This window comes from Arachis hypogaea, chromosome 10, assembly GCF_003086295.3.
Source record: "Arachis hypogaea cultivar Tifrunner chromosome 10, arahy.Tifrunner.gnm2.J5K5, whole genome shotgun sequence".
NCBI lineage: Eukaryota > Viridiplantae > Streptophyta > Magnoliopsida > Fabales > Fabaceae > Arachis > Arachis hypogaea.
In genome coordinates this window covers 88887373-88905277 of record NC_092045.1, presented here as the reverse complement: position 1 = coordinate 88905277, position 17905 = coordinate 88887373, and the positions used below count along the sequence as shown (strand labels likewise).

The following is a 17905-nucleotide window of genomic DNA, read 5'->3' as shown; positions in this document are numbered from 1 at the left end:
CCCAGTGCACTTGCGGGTTAGTTGTGCGAAGTTGTGATAAAGAGTTGAGATTGCAATTGAGCGTACCATGTTGATGGCGCCATTGATGATCACAATTTCTTGCACCAAGTTTTTGGTGCCGTTGCTGGGGATTGTTTGAGTTTGGACAACTGACGGTTCATCTTGTTGCTTAGATTAGGTATTTTTCTTCAGAATTTTTAAGAATGAATTCTAGAGTTTCAAGGTGATGTTCTTATCATCACCAAAGCTGATTGATTTTCATCAATTTAGCTCTTGAATGTAATGTCCTGCTGAAGCTTGGCTAGCCATGTCTAATCTCTTTAGACTAAAGCTTTAGACTAACATTGCATGATTCCTGGAATTCCTATTAAAAATTTTGAATCTCTTTATTTTCTTTTCCACATAATTTTCGAAAAATCCAAAAAAAATTACAAAGTCATAAAACTCAAAAATATTTTATGTTTCTTGTTTGAGTCTAGTGTCTCATTTTAAGTTTGGTGTCAATTGCATGTTTCTGTTCTTCTTGCATTTTTCGAATTCATTCATGTGTCTTCATTGATCTTCAAGATGTTCTTGATGATTTCCTTGCTCTGATCTTTAAATTCTCTTGTTTTGTGTGTTTTGTTATGCATTCTCAATTTCTTAGTATCAATAGTATACAAACTTCTAAGTTTGGTGTCTTGCATGCATTGTTTATTTGATTTTAGTTGCATTTTGATTATTCCTCATCATTAAAAATTCAAAATTTTTTTAATTTTTGTCTTTTCAAGTCAATAATACAGAGAATTGAAGATTCAGAACATACAACAGAGGAATTACACAGAAAAAGCTGGGCGTTCAAAACGCCCAGTGAGGAAGGAAAACTAGCGTTTAAACGCCAGCCAGGGTACCTGGCTGGGCGTTTAATGCCCAAAAGGGTAGCATTTTGGGCGTTAAACGCCAGAATGGATACCATTCTGGGCGTTTAACGCCAGGATGGCACAAGAGGGAAGATTTTATTTTTAATGCAAATTTTTTCAAGTTTTCATAATTTTTCAAAATCAAATCTTTTTCAAATCATATCTTTTCAATCATATCTTTTCAAAATCAATTTCTTTCCATTTTTCAAAAATACTTGCTAACAATTAATGATTTGATTCAACATTTCAAGTATGTTGCCATTTCTGGTGAGAAAGGTTTAATGTCTGAATCATATCTTTTAAATTTCTTGTTAGCCAAGTCATTAATTTTAAAAATCATATCTTTTTAAAACAATTGTTTTTCAATCATATCTTTTTAATCACATCTTTTTCAAAATAGTTTTCAATCATATCTTTTTGATTTCTAATTTTAAAATATTTTTCAAAATCACTTTATTTCTATCCCAACTTTAATTTTCGAAAATCATTCATCAAATTTTCAAAATTTCTTTTAATCATTTTAAAATCTTTTATTTTATTTTCGAAAGTTCTTCCCTTCTTCTCACATCCTTCTATTTATGGACTAACACTCCTCCTCAATACACAATTCGAACTCTATCCCTCTTGATAAGTTCTAATTCTTCTACCTTCTCCTTCTATTCTACTTTTCCTCTGACACCTTAAGGAATCTCTATACTGTGACATAGAGGATTCCATACTTTCTTGTTCTCTTTTCTTTCATATGAGCAGGAGCAAAGACAAAAGCATTCTTGTTGAGGCTGACCCTGAACCTGAAAGGACCTTGAAGCGAAAGCTAAGAGAAGCTAAAGCACTACTCTCTGTAGAGGACCTAACAGAAATCTTCAAACAAGAAGAGGACATGGCAGCCGAAAACAACAACAATGCCAACAATGCAAGGAAGGTGCTGGGTGACTTTACTGCACCTACTCCCGACTTCTATGGGAGAAGCATCTCTATCCCTGCCATTGGAGTAAACAACTTTGAGCTTAAGCCTCAATTAGTTTCTCTAATGCAACAAAATTGCAAGTTCCATGGACTTCCATTGGAAGATCCTCATCAATTTTTAGCTGAATTCTTGCAAATCTGTGACACTGTCAAGACCAATGGGGTTGACCCTGAGGTCTACAGACTTATAATATTCCCTTTTGCTGTAAGAGACAGAGCTAGGATATGGTTGGACTCATAACCTAAAGAAAGCCTGAACTCTTGGGAAAAGCTAGTCAATGCCTTCTTGGCAAAGTTCTTTCCACCTCAAAAATTGAGTAAGCTTAGAGTGGAAGTCCAAACCTTTAAACAGAAGGAAGGTGAATCCCTCTATGAAGCTTGGGAAAGGTACAAACAATTGATCAGAAAGTGTCCTTCTAACATGCTTTCTGAATGGAGCATCATAGGTATCTTCTATGATGGTTTGTTTGAACTGTCCAAGATGTCATTGGACAGCTCTGCTGGAGGATCTCTTCATCTGAAGAAGACGCCTGCAGAAGCTCAAGAACTCATTGAAATGGTTGCAAATAACCAATTCATGTACACTTCTGAAAGGAATCCTGTGAACAATGGGATGAATCAGAAGAAAGGAGTTCTTGAGATTGATACTCTAAATGCCATATTGGCTCAGAACAAAATATTGACTCAGCAAGTCAATATGATTTTCCAAAGTCTGTCTGGAATGCAAGCTGCACCAGGCAGTACTAAGGACGCTTCATCTGAAGAAGAAGCTTATGATCCCGAGAACCCATCAATGGAAGAGGTGAATTACATGGGAGAACCCTATGGAAACTACTATAATCTTTCATGGAGAAATCATCCAAATCTCTCATGGAAGGATCAACAGAGACCTCAACAAGGTTTCAACAACAATAATGGTGGAAGAAACATGTTTAGAAATGGCAAGCCTTTTCCATCATCTTCTCAGCAACAGGCAGAGAATTCTAAGTAGAGCCACTCTGACTTAGCAACCATGGTCTCTGCTCTAATCAAAACCACTCAAAGTTTCATGACTGAAACAAGGTCCTCCATTAGAAACTTGGAGGCACAAGTGTGTCAGCTGAGTAAGAAAGTTACTGAACTCCCTCCTAGTACTCTTCCAAGCAATACAGAAGAGAATCCAAAAGGAGAGAGTAAGGCCATCAACATGGCCAAAATTGGAGAGGAGGAAGAGGCAATGATCGCCACTGAGGAAGACCTCAATGGACGTCCACTGGCCTCCAATGAGTTTCCTAATGAGGAACCATGGGAATTTGAGGCTCACACTGAGACCATAGAGATTCCATTGGATTTACTTCTGCCATTCATGAGCTCTGATGAGTATTCTTCCTCTGAATAGGACGAAGATGTCACTGAAGAGCAAGTTGCTAAGTACCTTGGAGCAATCATGAAGCTAAATGACAAGTTATTTGGTAATGAGACATAGGAGGACGAACCCCTTTGCTCACCAAAGAACTGGATAACTTGACTAGGCAGAGATTACCTCAAAAGAGACAGGACCCTGGGAAGTTCTCAATACCTTGTACAGTAGGCACCATGACCTTCAAGAAGGCTTTGTGTGACCTAGGGTCAAGCATAAACCTCATGCCTCTCTCTATAATGGAGAAGCTACGGATCTTTGAGGTACAAGCTGCAAGAATCTCACTAGAGATGGCAGACAATTCAAGAAAATAAGCTTATGGACTTGTAGAGGATGTTCTGGTAAAGATTGAAGACCATTACATCCCTGCTGATTTCATAGTCCTAGAGACTGGGAAGTGCATGGATGAATCCATCATCCTTGGCAGACCCTTCCTAGCCACAGCAAAGGCTGTGATTGATGTTGACAGAGGAGAATTGATCATTCAAGTGAATGAAGAATCCCTTGTGTTTAAGGCTCAAGGATATCCCTTTGTAACCATGGAGAGGAAGCATGAAGAGCTTCTCTCAAAATAGAGTCAAACAGAGCCCCCACAATTAAACTCTAAGTTTGGTGTTGGGAGGCCGCAACCAAATTCTAAGTTTGGTGTTGAACCCCCACATTCAAACTCTAAGTTTGGTGTTGGGAGGTTCCAACATTGCTCTGAACATCTGTGAGGCTCCATGAGAGCCCACTGTCAAGCTATTGACATTAAAGAAGCACTTGTTGGGAGGCAACCCAATGTTATATTTATCTATTTTCCTTTGTTATTTTATGTTTTCTGTAGGTTGATGATCATGTGAAGTCACAAAATCAATTGAAAAAGCAAAAATAGAAAGAAAAATAGCACACCCTGGAGGAAAACTTGCTGGCGTTTAAACGCCAGTAAAGACAGTAAAATGGGCGTTTAACGCCCAGTCTGGCACCATTCTGGGCGTTTAACGCCAGAAAGGGGCACCAGACTGGCGTTTAACACCAGGAATGGGCAAGAAGCTGGCGTTAAACGCCAGAAAGGGGCAGCAGCCCGGCGTTTAACGCCAGGATTGGCAGAAAGGGCGTTTTTGCATGCCACTTGGTGCAGGGATGAGTTATCCTTGACACCTCAGGATCTGTGGACCCCACAGGATCCCCACCTACCCCACCACTCTCTCTCTTCTTCACCCACTCACCTATCAAATCTCACCATTCTCTTCACCACTCACATCCATCCTTCATAAAACCCCACCTACCTCACCATTCAAATTCAAACCACTTCCCCTCCCAAACCCACCCATAATGGCCGAACCTTACCCCTCTCTCCACCCCTATATAAACCCATCTTCACTCCTTCATTTTCACATAACCTAAACACTACTTCTCCCCTTTGGCCGAAACACAAAGCCCTTCCTCCATCTCCTATCTTTCTTCTTCTTCTACTCTCTTCTTTCTTCTTTTGCTCGAGGACGAGCAAACCTTCTAAGTTTGGTGTGGTAAAAGCGTTGCTTTTTGTTTTTCCATAACCATTTATGGCATCTAAGGCCAGAGAAACCTCTAGAAAGAGAAAAGGGAAGGCAAAAGCTTCCACCTCTGAGTAATGGGAGATGGAGAGATTCATCTCAAGGGTGCATCAAGACCACTTCCATGAAGTTGTGGCCATGAAGAAGGTGATCCCCGAGGTCCCTTCCAAACTCAAAAAGAGTGAATATCCGGAGATCCGACATGAGATCCAAAGAAGAGGTTGGGAAGTTCTTACCAACCCCATTCAACAAGTCAGAATCTTAATGGTTCAAGAGTTCTATGCCAATGCATGGATCACCAAGAACCATGATCAAAGTGTGAACCCGGACCCAAAGAATTGGCTTACAATGGTTCAGGGGAAATGCTTAGATTTTAGTCCAGAAAATGTAAGGTTGGCATTCAACTTGCCCATGATGCAAGGAGATGAACACCCCTACACTAGAAGGGTCAACTTTGATCAAAGGTTGGACCAAATCCTCATAGACATTTGTGAAGAGGGCGCTCAATAGAAAAGAGATTCAAGAGGGAAGCCGGTTCAATTGAGAAGGCATGACCTCAAGCCCGTGGCTAGGGGATGGTTGGAGTTTATCCAACGCTCAATCATTCCCACTAGCAACCGGTCTGAAGTTACTATAGACCGGGCTATCATGATTCATAACATCATGATTGGAGAGGAAGTAGAAGTTCATGAGGTTATATCCCAAGAACTTTATAAGGTGGCGGACAAGTCCTCTACCTTGGCAAGGTTAGCCTTCCCTCATCTCATTTGTCACCTCTGTAATTCAGTTGGAATTAACATAGAGGGAGACATCCTCATTGATGAGGATAAGCCCATCACTAAGAAGAGGATGGAGCAAACAAGAGATCCCACTCATGGACATGAGGAAATTCCTCACCATGAAATCCCTGAGATGCCTCAAGGGATGCACTTTCCTCCACAAAATTATTGGGAGCAAATCAACACCTCCCTAGGAGAATTGAGTTCCAACATAGGACAACTAAGGGTGGAGCACCAAGAACATTCCATCCTCCTCCATGAAATTAGAGAAGACCAAAGAGTCATGAGAGAGGAGCAACAAAGGCAAGGAAGAGACATTGAGGAGCTCAAGCACTCCATAAGATCTTCAAGAGGAAGAACAAGCCGCCATCACTAAGGTGGACCCGTTCTTTAACATTCTTGTTCTTTATTTTCCTGTTTTTCGAAAAATATGCCTTATGTTTATCTATGTTTGTGTCTTTATTACATGATCATTAGTGTCTTAGTGTCTATGCCTTAAAGTTATGAATGTCCTATGAATCCATCACCTTTCTTAAATGAAAAATGTTCTTAATTGAAAAAGAGAAGAATTGCATGAATTTCGAATTTTATAACAGATTAATTATTTTGATGTGGTGGCAATACTTTTGACTTCTGAATGTATGCTTGAAAAGTGCATATGTCTTTTGAATTTGTCGTTCATGAATGTTAAAATTGTTGGCTCTTGAAAGAATGATGAAAAATGAGACATGTTACTGAGGATCTGAAAAATCATAAAAATGATTCTTGAAGCAAGAAAAAGCAGTGAATTCAAAAAAAAAAGAGAAGGGAGAAAGAAAAAAGAAAAAGCAAGCAGAAAAAGCCAATAGCCCTTTAAACTAAAAGGCAAAGGAAAAAAATAAAAAGGATCCAAGGCTTTGAGCATCATTGGATAGGAGGGCCTACAGGAATAACATCCTGGCCTAAGCGGCTAAACCAAGCTGTCCCTAAGCATGTGCTTGTGGCATGAAGGTGTCAAGTGAAAACTTGAGACTGAGCGGTTAAAGTCATGATCTGAAGCAAAAAGAGTGTGCTTAAGAACCCTGGACACCTCTAATTGGGGACACTAGCAAGGCTGAGTCACAATCTGAAAACGTTCACCCAGTTATGTGTCTGTGGCATGGATGTATCCAGTGGTAATACTGGAAAACAGAGTGCTTTGGGCCATGGCCAAGACTCATAAAGTAGCTGTGTTCAAGAATCAACATACTTAACTAGGAGAATCAATAACACTATCTGGATTCTGGGTTCCTATAGAAGCCAATCATTCTGAACTTCAAAGGATAAAGTAAGATGCCAAAACTGTTCAGAGGCAAAAAGCTAAAAGCCCCGCTCATCTAATTAATACTAATCTTCATAGATATTTTTGGAATTCATTGTATATTCTCTTCTTTTATCCTATTTTATTTTCAGTTGCTTGGGGACAAGCAACAATTTAAGTTTGGTGTTGTGATGAGCGGATAATTTATACGCTTTTTGGCATTGTTTTTAGTATGTTTTAGTTAGTTTTTATTATATTTTTATTAGTTTTTATTTAAAATTCACTTTTCTGGACTTTACTATGAGTTTGTGTGTTTTTCTATGATTTCAGGTATTTTCTGGCTGAAATTGAGGGACCTGAGCAAAAATCTGATTTAGAGGCTGAAAAGGACTGCAGATGCTGTTGGATTCTGACCTTCCTGCACTCGAAGAGAATTTTCTGGAGATACATAAGCCCAATTGGCGCGCTCTCAATTGAGTTGGAAAGTAGACATACTAGGCTTTCCAGAAATATATAATAGTCCATACTTTGCCCGAGATTTGATGGCCCAAAACGGCATTCCAAATCAGCTCAAGACTGCCCGGTGTTAAACACCGGAACTGGCACAGAAGTGGGAGTTAAACACCCAAACTGGCACAAAAGCTGGCGTTTAACTCCAAGAATAGTCTCTACACATAGAAGCTTCAATGCTCAGCCCAAACACACACCAACTGGGCCCGGAAGTGGATTTTTATGTCATTTACTCATTTCTGTAAACCCTAAGCTACTAGTTCTCTATAAATAAGACCTTTTGCTATTGTATTTTCATCTTGGTTCTTCTGGTTCCCTCTCTGGGGCCGAAGCCAATGATCACCATTATCACTTATGTATTTTCAACGGTGGAGTTTCTACACACCATAGATTAAGGTGTGGAGCTCTGCTGTACCTCGAGTATTAATGCAATTACTATTGTTCTTCTATTCAATTCAGCTTATTCCTGTTCTAAGATATCACTTGTTCCTCAACATGATGAATGTGATGATCCGTGACACTCATCATCATTCTCACCTATGAACGTGTTCCTAACAACCACCTCCGTTCTACCTTAGATTGAGTGGATATCCTTTGGATTCCTTAATCAGAATCTTCGTGGTATAAGCTAGAATTGATGGCGGCATTCTTGAGAATCCCGAAGGTCTAAACCTTGTCTGCGGTATTCTGAGTAGGATTCAAGGATTGAATGACTGTGACGAGATTCAAACTCGCGATTGTGGGGCGTTAGTGACAGACACAAAAGAATCACTGGATTCTATTCCGACATGATCGAGAACCGACAGATGAATAGCCGTGCTGTGACAGAGAGCGTTGAACATTTTCACTGAGAGGACGGGACTGTAGCCATTGACAACGGTGATGCCCAACATACAGCATGCCATGGAAAGGAGTAAGAAGGATTGGATGAAGACAGTAGGAAAGCAGAGAGACAGAAGGGACAAAGTATCTCCATACGCTTATCTGAAATTCTCACCAATGAATTACATAAGTATCTCTATCTTTATTTTATATTTTATTCATCTTTTAATTATCAATCCTCCATAACCATTTGAATCCGCCTGACTGAGATTTACAAGATGACCATAGCTTGCTTCATATCAACAATCTCCGTGGGATCGACCTTTATTCGCGTAAGGTTTATTACTTGGACGACCCAATGCACTTGCTGGTTAGTTGTGCGAAGTTGTGATAAAGGGTTGAGATTGCAATTGAGCGTACCATGTTCATGGCGCCATTGATGATCACAATTTCGTGCACCTGTGTGCGTCGCTACTCGCAGGTTATCTCCTTAGTTTCTTGTGTTCCTTCCATTTTTTGCAAGCTTCCTCTCCATCCTCTAAGTCATTCCTGCCCTATAAAGCCTGAAACACTTAACACACGAATCACGACATCGAATGGTATAAAGGAGACATAAAATACACAAATTAAAGACTTTAGGAAGCAAGTTTTCAATCACAGAACAAAACTAGGAAGGAATTGTAAAACCATGCAAATCATATGAATAAATGGGCAAGGATTTGATAAAAACCACTCAATTGAGCACAAGATAAACCATAAAATAGTGGTTTATCAACCAAAAATTGACGTAAGGAAAAATCACCGATCAAGAGCTTATAGAGAAAACAACATTGCAAGTATGGCTCTTAACCAATGTTGATTCCGCGTATCAATTTAGAAGGGGTTGTCACAAAATTTTAGAAATGAAATACTGGGAGTATGAATCCCAGATCGTCTCCCAACGAGTTGCGGAAAGAGTGCTATTTTATTAATCAGAGATTTTTGAGTTTGAGAAACAGAGAAATAAATTATTGAGAATTTATGCAATTTAAATAAAAGCCTTGACCGGGAGAAGATTAAATGGAAGTTCTATCCCTGTTGAACTCTCTCAAGTATAATAATAAAAGGGTTGTTATCCTACTTAGTTATCCCTTATATAATAAGGGAAATTCAAGTACTCTCAAACTAATCCTATCGCTTGCGTACTAATCCTTTCCTAAGAAGGGATTAGAGTCGAAGACAGAAGAATTAGCCAACAACTTCCAATTAATATTAACACTTGAGTCTTCCAACTCAAGGTTTTCCTTTTAATCAACTCCCAATCAAGTTAGGGAACTACTCCATTACCATGAATATAACTTTCACAGAATTAATAGAGGAATAAAAGAAAGACATGATAATTAATAACTAAAAATTAATTAAAAGTAAAAATGGTTCTTTGCATTAATAAATTCCAAAATCATGAACATACTTATCTAAACAGAGTCAATGGGCAATAAAAGAGTAAAGAGTGGAGAGACAAACTAGAATGAGGAAGCTCCAATGGAGGTAATAAATTCTTTCAATATCCAAAGCAAAGCACTAAAACTCTACAACTATGAATGTGAAGAAAACCTAGAGGAAGAAGTAGAATTCTCTCTAGATTCCCAAAACTAAACTAACACTATGCTAATGAGAATGTGTGTTGAGTCCCTGCATGTTCCATTGCTTTAGTCTGTGTTTCTGGGCCAAAAACTGGGTCAAAACACGGCCCAAAATCACTCCCAGCGTTTTCTGTTAATTCTGCAGATCACGCATGTCACGTGTACGCGTCAGTCACGCGTTCGCGTCGCTATTCGTTTTGGCATGTCACACATTCGCGTCAAGCACGTGCTCGCATCATATTGCAGAACTCCAACCCATGCGTACATGTCAGGCACGCACACGCGTCACTGCAATTTTCTCCATGTCGTGCGCACGCGTGAGCTATGCGTGCGCATCACTACTCACTGGTTATCTCCTTAGTTTCTTGTGTTTCTTCCATTTTTTGCAAGCTTCCTCTCCATCCTCTAAGCCATTCCTACCCTATAAAGCCTGAAACACTTAACACACGGATCACGGCATCGAATGGTATAAAGGAGACTTAAAATACACAAATTAAAGACTTTAGGAAGCAAGTTTTCAATCACAGAACAAAACTAGGAAGGAATTGTAAAACCTTGCAAATCATATGAATAAGTGGGCAAGGATTTGATAAAAACCACTCAATTGAGCACAAGATAAACCATAAAATAGTGGTTTATCAACCAAAAATTGACGTAAGGAAAAATCACCGATCAAGAGTTTATAGAGAAAACAACGTTGCAAGTATAGCTCTTAACCAATCTTGATTTCGCGTATCAAATTAGAAGGGGTTGTTACAAAATTTAGAAATAAAATACTAGGAGTATGAATCTCAGGTCGTCTCCCAAGAAGTTGCGGAAAGAGTGCTATTTTATTAATCAGAGATTTTCCAAAAGATTTTTGAGTTTGAGAAATATAGAAATAAATGATTGAGAATTTATGTAATTTAAATAAAAGCCTTGACCGGGAGAAGATTAAATGGAAGTTCTATCCCTGTTGAACTCTCTCAAGTGTAATAATAAAAGGATTGTTATCCTTCTAAGTTATCCCTTATATAATAAGGAAAAGTCAAGTACTCTCAAACTAATCCTATCGCTTGCGTCCTAATCCTTTCCTAAGAAGGGATTAGAGTCGAAGACAGGAGAATTAGCCACAACTTCCAAATAATATTAACACTTGAGTATTCCAGCTCATGGTTTTCCTTTTAATCAACTCCCAATCAAGTTAGGGAACTACTCCATTATCATGCATATAACTTTCACAGAATTAAGAGAGGAATACAAGAAAGACATGATAATTAATAACTAAAAATCAATTAAAAGTAAAAAATGGTTCTTTGCATTAATAAATTCCAAAATCATGAACATACTTATCTAAACAGAGTCAATGGGCAATAAAAGAGTAAAGAGTGGAGAGACAAACTAGAATGAGGAAGCTCCAACGGAGGTAATAAATTCTCTCAATATCCAAAGCAAAGCACTAAAACTCTACAACTATGAATGTGAAGAAAACCTAGAGGAAGAAGTAGAATTCTCTCTAGATTCCTAAAACTAAACTAAAAATATGCTAATGAGAATGTGTGTTGAGTCCCTGCATGTTCCCTTGCTTTAGTCTGTGTTTCTGGGCCGAAAACTGGGTCAAAACAGGGCCCGAAATCGCCCCCAACGTTTTCTGTTAATTCTACATATCGCACATGTCACGCGTACGCGTCAGTCACGTGTTCGCATCGCTGGTCATTTTGGCGTGTCATGCGTACGCATCAGGCACGTGCAGGCGTCACTGTAATTTTCTCCATGCCGCGCACACGCGTGAGCCATGTGTGTGCGTCGCTACTCGCTGGTTATCTCCTTAGTTTCTTGTGTTCCTTCCATTTTTTGCAAGCTTCCTCTCTATCCTCTAAGCCATTCCTATCCTATAAAGCCTGAAACACTTAACACACGAATCACGGCATCGAATGGTATAAAGGAGACTTAAAATACACAAATTAAAGACTTTAGGAAGCAAGTTTTCAATCACAGAATAAAACTAGGAAGGAATTGTAAAACTATGCAAATCATATGAATAAATGGGCAAGGATTTGATAAAAACCACTCAATTGAGCACAAGATAAACCATAAAATAGTGGTTTATCAACCAAAAATTGACGTAAGGAAAAATCACCGATCAAGTGTTTATAGAGAAAACAACATTGCAAATATAGCTCTTAACCAATGTTGATTCCGCGTATCAATTTAGAAGGGGTTGTCACAAAATTTAGAAATAAAATACTGGGAGTGTGAATCCCAGGTCCTCTCCCAACGAGTTGCGGAAAGATTACTATTTTATTAATCAGAGATTTTCCAAGAGATTTTTGAGTTTGAGAAACAAAGAAATAAATGATTGAGAATTTATGTAATTTAAATAAAAGCCTTGACCGGGAGAAGATTAAATGGAAGTTCTATCGCTGTTGAACTCTCTCAAGTATAATAATAAAAGGGTTGTTATCCTACTTAGTTATCCCTTATATAATAAGGGAAAGTCAAGTACTCTCAAACTAATCATATCGCTTGTGTACTAATCCTTTCCTAAGAAGGGATTAGAGTCGAAGACAGGAGAATTAGCCAACAACTTCCAATTAATATTAACACTTGAGTATTCTAACTCAAGGTTTTCCTTTTAATCAACTCCCAATCAAGTTAAGGAACTACTCCATTACCATGAATATAACTTTCACAGAATTAAGAGAGGAATAAAAGAAAGACATGATAATTAATAACTAAAAATCAATTAAAAGTAAAAATGGTTCTTTGCATTAATAAATTCCAAAATCATGAACATACTTATCTAAACAGAGTCAATGGGCAATAAAAGAGTAAAGAGTGGAGAGACAAACTAGAATGAGGAAGCTCCAACGGAGGTAATAAATTCTCTCAATATCCAAAGTAAAGCACTAAAACTCTACAACTATGAATGTGAAGAAAACCTAGAGGAAGAAGTAGAATTCTCTCTAGATTCCCAAAACTAAATTAAAACTATGCTAATGAGAATGTGTGTTGAGTCCCTGCATGTTCCATTGCTTTAGTCTGTGTTTCTGGGCCAAAAACTGGGTCAAAACACGGCCCAAAATCACCCCCAGCATTTTCTGTTAATTCTGCAGATCACGCATGTCACGTGTACGCGTCAATCATGCGTTCGCGTCGCTAGTCGTTTTGGCGTGTCACGCACTCGTGTCAAGCACGCGCTCGCATCATATTGCAGAACTCTAATCCACGCGTACACGTCAGGCACGCACACGCGTCACTGCAATTTTCTTCATGTCGTGCGCATGCGTGAGCCATGCGTGCGCGTCGCTACTCACTGGTTATCTCCTTAGTTTCTTGTGTTTCTTTTATTTTTTACAAGCTTCCTCTCTATCCTCTAAGCCATTCCTGCCCTCTAAAGCCTGAAACACTTAACACACGGATCACGGCATCGAATGGTATAAAGGAGACTTAAAATACACAAATTAAAGACTTTAGGAAGCAAGTTTTCAATCACAGAACAAAACTAGGAAGGAATTGTAAAACCATGCAAATCATATGAATAAGTTGTCAAGGATTTGATAAAATCCACTCAATTGAGCACAAGATAAACCATAAAATAGTGGTTTATCATGTCTCTAAGTTTGCACAAGATAACCATGTATATTTTGAATTCTGGCCTTATGACTGCATTGTTCGTCATCAAGATCTCAAGAAATTCTTCTCCAAGACAAGGCTAAAAATGGCATTTATTCCTTTCGAAATCTTTTTTCATCTAAATCAGTTAATACACAAGTTGATTCCTCTTGTACTTCTTCTGTTAGCAGTAATTCTAGTAATTTTGATTTCAATAAAACTACTTTAGTTGCTAAAAGAAATAAAGATGTAACAATAACTATGTGGGACAAATGTTTGAGCCATACATCAATACAAAATATTATTTCTATTTTAAGGCAGTGTGCTATTCCAATTACTATTGACTCTACCCTCAATTATATATGTGAATCATACTCTAAAGGAAAAATTCATCAATTACCTTTTATTAAATAAAAAACTGCTTATCATTTTTCCTTAGATTTAGTCTTTGTTAATATTTGGGTCCTTCACCCAAATTATCTAGAACTGGCTTTAGGTATTATATTTCTTTTATTGATGCAGATGTAAGACCCCGGATTTTGAAAATTAAAATATGAGTTATTTGAGACTTTGAACTTTGTTTTATGAATAACAAGAAAAATATTTAAAACAAAAGTCTGGACACTTATTTTAAAGGTTTTGACCCAAGCTAAGATCAATGGGCTCAAAATTTACAAACGGGTCCATGTTGGGCTCAAGCCCAAGTCTAATAAGCCCTTCCCACTTAGAAATTCAGCAATCATTCCCTCTTGAGAGTGAGAGAGACCACGGATGAAGAGAGGAGAGGAAGAGAGGAGTGGTGCCCTAGTGCACTATTTATTTCATCGCTAAAATCCATATAACTTTCAATTCGTAGCTTCGATCGAAGACCTGTTTGTGGCCACACATTGCTCTTGTTATGCTCTTCAATTTCATACCAATTTTGCCGTAAGTATTCCCAAGAACTTGAGCTATTTTTTATTCTTCCCTTCAATTTGCATTTCGGTTGAGTGAATGTTGAAAGATTGTGATTTTGATGCTTTAGGAGAAGTTCAAGCACAATTTCTAGCGAGGTTTTGAACCATGAACACGTAGCTTAAGGTAAGAAAACTCTTTTTTCTTTAATTTTCCCCTTTTTGTGCTAGCCTGAGATGTTAAAATAATTGATGAAATTAGATTATATGGGATAGCTTGGATGCTTGGTTTGTTTCGATGTGTGTTGGACACTTGGGTTTATTGTGGAGCACTTAGTGGAGGCGTGGTGTCATTGGTTGAGGTGTGGTTTCAATAAAAAGGAGAATTCAAGGGTTGGGAACTACCGTCAACAAGGTAGAGATTTTTCTTAAAACTATTTTATTACCAGGAAGTGTTATAAATCGATATCAATATGGAAATTATATTTTTGGTGATTATGTAAGTCTCATGAATTGGTATGTTTGACTGTTGGGTGAAGCATGTGATTTGTTGGTGGCATTGCCACGTTGTGATTATAATTGTGAATGAATAATTCCGATGAGCTATGAAATTGAATTGAATGATGTTTGATGTGAGAGTTTGGGCCTAAGACCGTATTTGGATAAGTTTCAGTAAGTATAGTGGTATTGTCTGTGATGTGAATGATGTTGAGCTTGGTGTTGACATGAATTAGTGACTCTTGGTATTTGAATGATATTGATGATTTTGGAATTAGTTAATTGATGAAAAATTGGGTGATTTAGGTCATGTATGATTAAAAAGTGATTGAGGATTGATAAATGAGAGTTTAGTATGCTTAGTAATGGTTTGGAGTGATTTTGAAATGAATTGAATTGAGAATTGGTGAAAATGACATTCTGCAGATTTTTGGTAAAAAGAGAATTTTTTAGCAACTTTGACGGGCATAACTTGGCGCTCAAAGTTTGGAATTTAATGAAACTTGTCTTGAATTAAAAATAATGATGAGATCTTTAAAATCGTCTAAGAACTGAGAAAAATAAAATTTTGTAGAAAAATTTACTATGCACTTAAAAACTGGTATAAAATTCTGAAAATTGAGATTATACAGAAAACCAGGATTTTAGCCTAGTATACGTAAGCACCAATCAGAATGAGTGTTGTAGTTCGTGCGTACGCACGAAGGGTGATTCGTACACACGAGAGGGGAATGGTCAGTTGTGCGTACGCACAAGGGGTGATGCATATGTACATATCTTGTTTTCTTAAAGAAACTTTGTTTTTTATTGTTTGTCTTTTCTGGCACACTTGTAAACCCCTATAAACTTCGTATGATATCTGATAACTTGTTTTTACGCTCTAGATAGAGTATGACTAAGTCCAAAGAGTTAAATTGAATTATTCACGGATAAAATCTTAGTTAAACCGGATGATATTGTTACAAGGATAGTGGTTCGTCCCGGCCACAGTAAGGATAGTGATTTTATCCCGCTCACAGAATAATGAGGTTGGTTTCTAATGAATGAATAAGGTTAATGAATGGTGCACGAAATTGTGTATGCCAATATTAATGGACTATTTAACACAGCATCGCACAACTAACCAGCAAGTGCACTAGGTCGTCCAAGTAATACCTTACGTGAGTAAGGGTCGAATCCCACGGAGATTGTTGGCTTGAAGCAAGCTATGGTTATTTTATTATTCTTAGTCAGGATACCAATAGGGTTCTTTAGTTTCGTATTAAGTAAAAAGGGCATAAAATAAATACTTATTGTGCAATAATGGAGAATATGTTGGAGTTTTGGAGATGCTTTGTCCTCTGAATCTCTGCAATATACTGCTTTCTTACTTTCAGAATTTGCAAGGCTCCTTCCATGGCAAGCTATATGTAGGGTGTCACCATTGTCAATGGCTACTTTCCATCCTCTCAGTGAAAACGGTCCAAATGCTCTGTCACAGCACGGCTAATCAGCTGTTGGTTCTCGATCATGTCGGAATAGAATCCATTGATTCTTTTGCGTTTGTCATCACGCCCAACACTCGTGAGTTTGAAGCTCGTCACAGTCATCCAATCCCAAAATCCTACTCGGAATACCACAGACAAGGTTTAGACTTTTCGGATTCTCATGAATGCCGCCATCAATTCCAGCTTATACCACGAAGATTCTGATTAAAGAATCTAAGAGATATTCATTCAATCTGATGTAGAATGGAGGTGGTTGTCAGGCACACTTTCATGGGGTGAAGAAGGTGATGAATGTCATGGATTATCACCTCCTTCATAGTGAAGCGCAAATGAACATCTTAGATAGGAACAAGCATATTTGAATGAGAAACAGAAATAATTGCATTAATTCATCGAGACGCTGCAGAGCTTCTCACGCCCAACAATGGGGTTTAGAGACTCATGCCGTCAAAGAGTATAAAATTCAGATCTAAAAATGTCATGAGATGCAAAATAAGTCTCTAAAAGTTGTTTAAATACTAAACTAGTAACCTAGGTTTACAGGAAATGAGTAAACTAAGGTAATTGGTGCAGAAATCCACTTCTGGGGCCCACTTGGTGTGTGCTGGGGCTGAGACTTAAACTTCTCACGTGCCTGGGCTATTTCTAGAGTTGAACGCCAGGTTGTAATGTGTTTTTGGCGTTGAACTCCAACTTGTAACCTGTTTCTGGCGCTGGACGCCAGACTACAGCATGGAACTGGCATTGAATGCCAGTTTACATCATCTATCTTCGCGCAAAGTATGGACTATTATATATTGCTGGAAAGCCCTGGATGTATACTTTCCAACCCAATTGAGAGCGCGCCAATTGGACTTCTGTAGCTCCAAAAAATCCATTCCGAGTGCAGGAAGGTCAAAATCCAACAGCGTTAGCAGTCCTTTTTCAGCCTAAATCAGATTTTTGCTCAGCTCCCTCAATTTCAGCCAGAAAATACCTGAAATCACAGAAAACACACAAACTCATAGTAAAGTCCAGAAATATGATTTTTTCTTAAAAACTAATAAAATTCTATTAAAAACTAATAAAAACATGCTAAAATCTATATGAAATTACCCCCAAAAAGCGTATAAAATATCCGCTCATCACAACACCAAACTTAAACTGTTGCTTGTCCCCAAGCAACTAGATAAATAAAAGAGAATAAAAAGAAATCAAGAAGCAATAATATCTCAGAGTTTTAAGTGAAGCTCAGATTCTAATTAGATGAGCGGGGCTAGTAGCTTTTTGCTTCCAAACAGTTTTGGCATCTCACTTTATCCTTTGAAATTCAGAATGATTGGCATCCATAGGAACTCAGAATTCAGATAGTATTATTGATTCTCTTAGTTTAGTATGTTGATTCTTGAACACAGCTACTTTATGAGTCTTGGCCGTGGCCCTAAGCACTTTGTTTTCCAGTATTACCACCGGATACATAAATGCCACAGACACATAACTGGGTGAACCTTTTCAGATTGTGACTCAGCTTTGCTAAAGTCCCCAGTTAGAGGTGTCCAAAGCTCTTAAGCACACTCTTTTTGCTTTGGATCACGACTTTAACCACTCAGTCTCAAGCTTTTCACTTGGACATGCATGCCACA

At 38.2% G+C, this 17905-nt stretch overlaps 1 non-coding gene across 1 annotated transcript; it reads right to left on the bottom strand.

Annotated features, from left to right (window-relative positions):
• Nucleotides 1-2184: 2184 nt before the first annotated feature.
• On the bottom strand, nucleotides 2185-2292 carry LOC112719076 (small nucleolar RNA R71). Its single transcript, XR_003161393.1, has one exon. It is a non-coding gene; the product is annotated as a small nucleolar RNA R71 (small nucleolar RNA).
• Nucleotides 2293-17905: the final 15613 nt, after the last annotated feature.